The sequence below is a fragment of the Setaria viridis genome, chromosome 6 (genome assembly GCF_005286985.2).
Source record: "Setaria viridis chromosome 6, Setaria_viridis_v4.0, whole genome shotgun sequence".
Lineage (NCBI taxonomy): Eukaryota > Viridiplantae > Streptophyta > Magnoliopsida > Poales > Poaceae > Setaria > Setaria viridis.
In genome coordinates this window covers 11,343,233-11,349,783 of record NC_048268.2, presented here as the reverse complement: position 1 = coordinate 11,349,783, position 6,551 = coordinate 11,343,233, and positions in this window count along the sequence as shown.

Genomic DNA, 6,551 nt, shown 5'->3' with positions numbered 1-6,551 from the left:
AAAGAACTGCAATGACGGTGGTGGCGCTGGACGATCACGACGGCGCAAAAGAGGAACAGAAAAGCGGGGAAGAAGAAAAATAGATCTGTTACAGTGGAACATAACCCTAACCGAAAGGGGGCCCTCCAGTTATATCTCCGCCGCCTCCGGATTCCAAGCGTCAGTTACGCAACGGACATGTTTTAAACAGATTTATTGCCATAACACCCAATGGCTACTCCTATCAACGGGTTTTGATCACTTCAACGATAAAAATCGCCTAAGTGCTCGGGGGCTGCGGGTACCGTACCGGTGGTCAGAATTTCTTTTTCAAATTACCAAGAGTAAAACAGCCAAGAAGCAGAATTGACCCTAAGCCTGACTCTTCGACTCAACCTAAGGCTCGGGGGTTACTCCATATGGAGTGCGATTGTCATCGCACTACCATATAAAATTCTTGGAATAGAAGCAACTCAAAGGAACAAGAAGAGTACCTTCCAGCCACGTGACAATACTCGAGCACTTTGGACACTACAACCTCTACGAAGAATTACTCGGATGGTGCCCACAGTACTCAAGACTGTGGCGCACGACTACAAAGTACTCAGGGGTTTGTCAGGCATGCACCCCAGGCCCACGAGTAGGCCCCGAACGGCCCACTAAGGGACGTACTCGGACATGATCAAGACAAGGGGATAGGCATATCCTATTCGGACTAGTTAAGTATGTATATGGAAACTACTCGGACCATACCGAGTAGAACTCTGTAATTGTACTCGACTAGGACTCAGACTTGTAACCCTGCCCCCCCCCCCCGTGTATATAAGGGCGGGCAGGGACCCCCCTCAACAACAACTCCAGTGCATCTAAGATCAATACAACCAAACACACAGAACGTAAGGTATTACACGATCTAGCGGCCCGAACCTGTCTAAATCGTGTTCCTTGCGTCACCATCGACTCCTTGATTCCCGACGGCCCTTACCGCACAAAAGACCTCCTAGGGTACCCCCTAGGCTAGTTGCCGGTCTAAAACACCGACAGAGGTAGACCGCTTGTGAAGTGAGGACTGATTTGACGAGTGTTAAACGTCCTGCAGGCGCAATGTTTCTAGCATTCCATGCCGTCAGCTTGCCGACTGCTTTGTCCACGGTGGGCTGGTAATGAACTCTCCTTAGCCAGCGTGTAGATAGAGGGAGATCTAGGTATTGGACCAAAAAGTGACCTGTGGGCGCAGCTAGGTTTCCTAAAACCTTTTTAAGGTTAATGCCTTCACATCTGATTGGAATTATACACGATTTGGTGAAGTTCGTTTGTAGGCCAGAAACCTGTCCAAAATGAGTGAGCAATTCGGCAAGTGCGCTGACATCTTCCCTTGTTGGGTTGATAAAAGTAGACTCTGATGTTCAAACTTCTGCCCCTTAATTTGGAAATTCAGCCCGATTGAGTCACATGGTCCAAGAGAGCTAGTAGGGGTTCAATAGCGATGATGAAGAGAAGTGGTGAGAGCAGGTCCCCCTGATGTAGGCCTCTACCCTGCCGGATCGGCGCATTTGGGACCCCATTAAGAACCACGCATGAGGAGGAGGAGCAGAACAAGGAAGCCATCACTCTCTCCATCTAGGTGGAAAACCCAGTCATTCTAGGAGTGCCAGAAAGTAGTCCTATCGAACGGAGTCAAATGCCTTAGCAATATCTAGCCTGAAGAATAGTGTTGGAAAGCTTCATGCGGTGAAATCTCCTTACCATATTTCATACTGTCAAGAAATTACCATGCATACTGCGTTTCTTAATGAACGCACTTTGCGTAGATGAGATTAATTGCTTCATGTGCGGTGCAAGTCTTAGCGCTAGGGCCTTTGTTATGATCTTGATGAAAGAGTGGATTAGGCTAATGGGTCTGAAATCGGACACCGTCTCGGCACCATCCATTTTGGGCAGGAGCACAATGTTTGCTGTGTTGATCAGGGGAAGACTCGTGTTGCGAAAGGTTATGGAATGCATTGGCCGCTTCCACAATGTCAAACTTAATGATGTCCCAGCAGCTCTTGAAAAAAGTTCTAGTAAAACCGTCTGGTCCCGATGCTTTGTCCGACGGCATCTCAAAAACTACCTTTTTCAGCTCGGCTTCGGTGAAGGGTTTGTCAAGCCCTCGGAGGTGAGTGCCGGGAGTTGCAAGGTATCCCAATTTATGTCTTGGCTGAGGTGGCCTGGGTTACTCATGACGCTTATGAAATGCTCTTTAATAACCTCAGCCTTCTCTTCGTGTTTCAGCACCCACCCGGTTCCTTTCTGAAGTCTCTGAATATGATTTCTCTGCCTTCTGCCATTGATTTTTCTACGGAAGAATTTCGTGTTTGCATCCCTAGCCTAAGGTTCGTGATGCGTGACGCTTGTTGTTTTCTGACTCTCTCGTTAACAGCTAGGCCCATGACCCTGCGTTTTAGTTTTTGGCACAACACCATTTCCTCGTTGGTCAGCTGCCTACTTTCTTGTGCCATGTCTAGGAGAAGGATGACATCCGAGGCCATGAGTAATTGCATCTTAGCATCCGGGTAAAAGTCGTCGCTCCAAGCCCTCGGTTTTTTCGTCGTGGCTCCGAATTTATGGTAGAGCTTGTGGAAAGGTTCGTGATGTTGTCACGGTGAGTTCCATGCATTCTCGACCGTCTGTATGAAGCGTGGTAACTTGGGCCAATGGTCTTCGAAGCAGAAAGTTCTAGGCCGTCTTGGGCCGCTTTGATTTGCTAGAAGGAGTGGGTAGTAATCTGAGAGTGAGGTGGACAAAGCACGAAGGACATGCGTTTGGAAACAGAGGTCAGCCGCTGCATCGTAAAACACTCTATCAAGCTTTACTAACATCGGGTTTTGTTGCTCATGGCTCCATGTGTATTTGCGATTTTAAAGCGGTATTTCAGTTAGCTCACACTTATTTATTGCCTCCCTGAAGCTGTTCATAAGGCGTTTGTTCAGGTTGTTGTTGTTTTTATCATTGGCTTTGTATATAAGATTGAAATCCTCGACGATCATCCACTTTGACCTGGCTGGTGGCTTCATGGATTGCATCTCATGTTATTGTGTCGCGACGGGCCATACACATTTGTCAGATGGATCGTTGTACCACATTCACGAACGCATACCGTTGCCGAGAGATGGTATTCACCTAGCGTAATATCTGTTACTTCTAAGAAGTCCTCGTTCCAGAGTAGTAGTAAACCCCCTCCAGTTGCCAGCACACCAGTGGCTGACTTGAAAGTAAAATTTCTGAGTTTGTACCCCCTAAATAAGAAGCGGTGACAGCATCAACATCACCGAACTTTGTCTCCTGGAGACAGGCAATATGACAGCTTGTTGTTGCAATTGTCTGATGAACTACATCTTTCCGGGCCTGCCTGTTTAGGCCCCTCACGTTCCAGCACAGCAAATCAAAATTGGGGCCAATCATTGAGAACAAATGCAAACTCACAAAGCTTAGACGTGTCTGGTGCCAACCAGTCGTCCACAACCAAGCCAAAGCAGAGAAACAGCATGCAGTGAAGTCTTGATAGCAGGAATGAAAACAAGTGCAGAGGCCCGGCAATCTGGCCATAAGGATTACAACCCAATCGAAGCACAGCGGCTTGCTGCTGTGACGGAGCTACTCTAAAGTCTTTCACTGACATAAATAAAATGCTGAAGATGAACGGTAGAGTTTTTGATAACATAATGCAAATGTTGACACCAATTCAGTGGCGAGCTGCAGGAAATCAGGCCACTGCGATCTCCCCGGTGCCCTTGAGCTCCTGCACTCCATCCCCCAACATTCCAGCCAGGGCGATGTCCATCTTCTCGGCCTCGTCATCGTCGAGGTTGAACATTGCCATGAGGGCAGCGATGATATCTGCCGGCAACGGCCCACTGAAGGTGGCCAGATACTACTGCAACGCACATTCAACAGGCTCAAGCTCATCAGAAAGCATTCCCAATTTTCCGCAGAGATTTTGTTGTGCCCTTCGGATGGGGTCCATCCTTGGGGCATTAGCTAAGCGGGAGCTGCAGCGGACCGCAGATGACACTCGGGAGGCATCAGATCCTAGAATTGGCTCTGAAGTAGGCTGGCCATAAGCAATCGGCTTGCCACTCAGGCTCACAAGAGGGGCATCAGCTTCATTTTCCTAAATGAAAATATGTTATGTCGAGTTAAAGCAAAAGAATGGAAATAAAGTGATAAATCAAGAAGTTACCTCTCCATTAGATAGTTCATAATCAGGGTGAAGTCTCTTACAGTAATGTACTACTGCCCGGTTCATCAGGTGGCTCTTCCATTCATTCCACCATTGATTAAAAGACTCATATCATACTTCAGTACCGATCCAACTTGGCAAATCGAATGAGGGAACTGATGAAGTCAAGGCGGTCAAACTTTCATATTCAGAGTGGGTGATGACCATGTCCCTTGTTTTAAATTTATCAATAAAAAATAGGTCGATTGGGACTTGACCAAATCCCATCTAATGGGAAAATATTGAAGGATGGTAAAACTCATAAAAGGGCTTATGAGATCGGTTGTTGGCAAAACCGGTTGGAAGAATACAAGGAGCTACAGCTGCTTTAAAGGCCGATGTGAGTGGTCCTGATGGGCCAACCTTTGGAAAGATGGAGTTCGGCTGGTTGGAGAATTCATATGTACGCCATACTATGTCTTCTTCTTTGAATCCACAATAAAAGGTTCTGAAGAACTGATATGCTTCTAGTGCCGATAGAGAACATCTTGTGATACTTGATGGTACTTCTCCATAAGATTCACATCGGTGCCAGGATTCTTCTGCTTCTTTAGCATAGTTGGCGGGGAAGGTACATGGAAGAAAATTTATCCCTTGACCCTTGGCTATATAAATAGTAAGCAAGAGCTGAATAAACCACCAAGGGCCACCAGTTCTAATGGTTTCACCAGCTCATAATTTGGTTGTTGTCTGGTGCATCAAGCGGTACACATATCTAAGCAGGAATTTTCCAAGGGGAAGTTTATTGCCTTGGGATAAGTACTCGGCGAAAACTAACATGTTTGCCATAGGGCCTGCAGTAGATCCATAGAAGATGAACTTCTCTAACCACATATTCAAGAAGAGGGCATGTTCTTCATCAGTGAGCAAACCAGATGGCTTGCTGTAGGAGGCAATATATCCAGACCACCCATTCATATTCTTTGATTTAACCCTGTAAGAAGGTTTAGTCCTCAGGATGAATGGGTCGATTGGGGTGGAGACATCCAGGCCCGTCAGCACGAAGACGTCAAGCAGGCTTGGGGACATTGGGCCGTGGTTGAACAAAAATGCATTCAAGGCATCAGACTAGAAGTACGCGGAGGCTACTAACAGCGGCTCGTTCTTTTCCATTTCGGCCAAGGAAAGTTTGATGCAATGGCCGATTCTGGAATCCTCCCAATTCTTGTCATTTTCGGATGCTACACGAAGGTACCAGGATCTCCAGCCAAAGATATTATTTGGCCATGAGTGAAAAGTGGTTTTCCAATCTAACAGGTTCATTGCAGCATGCTTGAAAGGAACCCTTTGAGTTTCAGCATTTATAAAGTCTATTATCCTCATCACCCATGGGCCCCAAGAAGTAACTTATTTGAGTATTGGCTATGTGAATCAGGAAATTGTTCCTAAGTTCCTACAAAGGGGGCAAGGGGCGAAAGAAACGAGGGTTCAATGTATAGTAACTAGATCGGATCTAGAAAGTAAAAGATTGAGAATATGTTAGAGACCTGTGGAATGGAAGACACCGTCGCCATTGCTAATCTGGGGCGTCTTGATGGCTAGAGCTTGATGGCAATGGAGCAATGGAGCTGTCGTCGGGCGTGTGAAGGGGAAAGATTCGATTTTTAGTTGCGACAGTGAAAGACTTCTGTCGGCTTTGTGAAGAAGATGAAAGGGACTAGAGCAGTTATATAATAATCTTTGCAGGGTAAATCCCAAAAAATTGGGGGAATGCTTTCATAAAATCCGGAGGAAGGAAATCATGATTGCAGCAACCGACTCTTTTTAGTTTTGGAAAGATATCGGCTCAGGGCCTGTGAAGATGCTGGTAAGAGAAAAGAATTTATGAATATAATATTATATCCTAAAATTGGGGGGCATGTGTTGATGCTGTTTTTTACCAGAGTCAACCGCTATGGATAAGGTTCCGACAGCCGACGAAGGAGAGAAAAAAGGTCTAGTGATGAAGCCACGTTGACCAAGACTAACCGCAATTGATCAGGGTTCCAGAAGGTGATAGAAGGCTAGGTGGCCCCAGTCCAAGGCAAAATTGACTCCACTAAATAAGGGAAAGCGTGGATATTTATATTTAGTAGTTTTAGAAAAAGCTGTAATAGTTCATGTCATATTTGACTAGGATTTTAGCCTGCTTCGAGGTATAAATATAAGCCCATGAGCTTTGTAAGAATAATCAATCAATTAATACAGCCTTCCGGCGTCACGCCGCCAAAACCGTAGAAGTAGGAGTAGAGTAGATTTGACAAGTTCCTTCTAACGCGCAAGGCCTTCGATCATGACCGACCTCTATCAGAATTTTCTAAGTTAAGTCTTA